This window comes from Lynx canadensis, chromosome B2 (assembly GCF_007474595.2).
Source record: "Lynx canadensis isolate LIC74 chromosome B2, mLynCan4.pri.v2, whole genome shotgun sequence".
NCBI lineage: Eukaryota > Metazoa > Chordata > Mammalia > Carnivora > Felidae > Lynx > Lynx canadensis.
In genome coordinates, this window is record NC_044307.1 from 47,524,203 (window position 1) to 47,526,769 (window position 2,567).

Here is a 2,567-nt window from a genome sequence, read left to right on the forward strand (position 1 = left end):
ATACCTTATTTAAGTGGGAAGATGGTTGCTTGAGTGTGTCCCTCCTGATTTCATCATACATCTTTTTTTTTAATTAAAAAACTTCTTAAATGTTTATTTATATTTGAGAGAGACAGAGACACAGAGAGCCAGAGAGACAGAACGACAGAGCATGAGCAGTGGAAGGTCAAAGAGTGAGGGAGACAGAATCCAAAGCAGGCTCCAGGTGCTGAGATGTCAGCACAGAGCCCAACATGGGGCTTGAACTCATGAGCCGTTAGATCATGACCTGAGCCAAAGTCAGCGCCACCCAGGGGCCCCTCTTTTTTTTTTTTTTTATGTAGGCTCCTTGCCTAACATGAGGCTTGAACTCATGACCCTGAGATCAAGAGTCACATGCTCTGCCAACTGAGCCAGCCAGCCAGGCACCTTTCATCCTACATCTCTAACCAAACTATAGATAGGACTTGTCCTGAGCTGAGTAGTAACCAGGTCTGCTGTTTAACTGGATGATGTAAGACCTTGGAGAAAAAAAAGCTGATAGAGAATCTCCCTCCTTTGTGTTGGATGAAAGTTTGGAGGCAGTTGGCAGAGACCCAAGGGGTAAGGATTTGAGAACTACTGGTTTGCAGAGACTTGTGAATTCCCAGGGAATTTATCTTCCTGACTGAGCATTCCTGAGATGACAGTGGGTCTCGCTGGTCCCCCATGAGGTGCAGGAATGCTTAGCAGATGCATTGAGTTCCTTCTGACACTGGTCTAGAACATTAAGCATTGACTGCTGAAAAGACTGAGGAACAAAGAAGCTTTGTTCAGGCTTTAATCAGGGGGAGTATGTGTTCACCATCTGGCAAATCTCTAATGTATTTTTGCCAGATTGCTCTTCCTCCCTTCATTTTCGAGATTGTTGCTACCCAAGGTACCTCAGCAACTGAAACTTCACACCCCAGGGAATAGACAAACAAAATAAACAGCCAACCAAAGGGGTGTCAGAACACAGAATGAAGAGAATCAAGAGATACACAAAATAAGAGGCTTCTAACAAAATAAAGCTATTGTAGAAGTCCTCCCTTAGATCAGCAGAGCTCTTCTATCTTATGCAATAGACAATTAAAGACTGTGGAAACAAGGGCTTGGGAAGCCTGAAAATATCTCTGCTTTCCCCAAACTGCCTGAAATTGCAGTTAAAAATTATAAACCAGTCTTTCAGACTTAGATAAGAACAAAGAATAACAAAAACTTCCTGAAACCAATTAGCTAGGTAGAGCTTAAAAAACAGCCAATTAGTACAAATCAGTCAATTAATATAAATAGTATTATTTGATATCTGAAGTGTTTTTCTGGGAGAGATACAAAATGGTATAAAAATGTTATTTAAATATTGACAGAGCTAAGTTAGACTTTGAACTTGATCTTGAACAAAAATGCACCCCATTTCCCAATAAACAAAATTGTAAGAACAATTAAGGATATTTAAGCATAGCATGCACATACACACACACACACACACACACACACACACACACCCCCCTTTGTCACATCTATAAAAACGGATGATGATTTGCAAACAAACAAACCAGCAGACAAATGGAAAGAGCACAGAATCTCTGTTAAAACCAATGATATAAAAATGGGCAAGATAATAGATTTGGATAACAGACCCAATAGACTTTAAAAAAAAATATTTACTTTTGAGGACAGGAGAGGCAGAGAGAGAGGGAGAGAGAGACTCCTAAGCAGGCTATGTGCTGTCAGTACAAAGCCTGATGCAGGGCTTAATACAGGCCTTGATCTCACTGAACCATGAGATCATGACCTGAGCTGAAATCAACAGTCAGATGCTTAACCAACTGACCCACCCAGGCACCCCATCCAGTGGACTTTCTGTGTGAATAACAGGAGTGCTAGACAAAAAAAAAAAAAAAAAAAAAAAAAAAAAAACAGATGGAGAAGAGGAAGACATTAAGTAGTAGAAGGAAGTTTATCTGAGCAGAAGACTCAAATCTTCAAATTAAAATGCTTCACCAAATTCTAGGCAAGATGGATAAAAAAGGACATATTCTACTGTGAAAAAAGGCCATGAACTCAGAATTTTAAAATAAAACTACCGGTTGTAAGAAGATCATTGAAGAAAGGCAAGGAGAAAGTGCTCATAAGCTAAGGGCTGGTGGCCATCATAACCCTGTTTCTAAGCACATAAAAATTATAGACTTAAAAAAATACTTATGTATACTCAAGACCCTCTGAGTTTTGCCTTATTTTTTTAATTAATTTTATTTCCTTAATGTACATCCAAATTAGTTAGCAATATAGTGCAACAATGATTTCAGGAGTAGTTTCCTTATTGCCCCTTACCCATTTAGCCCATCCCCCCTCCCACAACCCCTCCAGTAACCCTCTGTTTGTTCTCCATTGTTAAGAGTCTCTTATGTTTTGTCCCACTCCCTGTTTTTATATTATTTTTGCTTCCCTTCTCTTATGTTCATCTGTTCTGTGTATTAAAGTCCTCACATGAGTGAAGTCATATGATGTTTGTCTTTCTCTGACTAATTTCGCTTAGCATAATACCCTCTAGTTCAATCCATGTA

General features: G+C 39.3%; 1 non-coding gene across 1 annotated transcript; it reads right to left on the reverse strand.

Moving 5' to 3' along the window:
- Positions 1–329: 329 nt before the first annotated feature.
- Positions 330–402, reverse strand: TRNAK-CUU. The gene has a single exon. It is a non-coding gene; the product is annotated as a tRNA-Lys (tRNA).
- Positions 403–2,567: the final 2,165 nt, after the last annotated feature.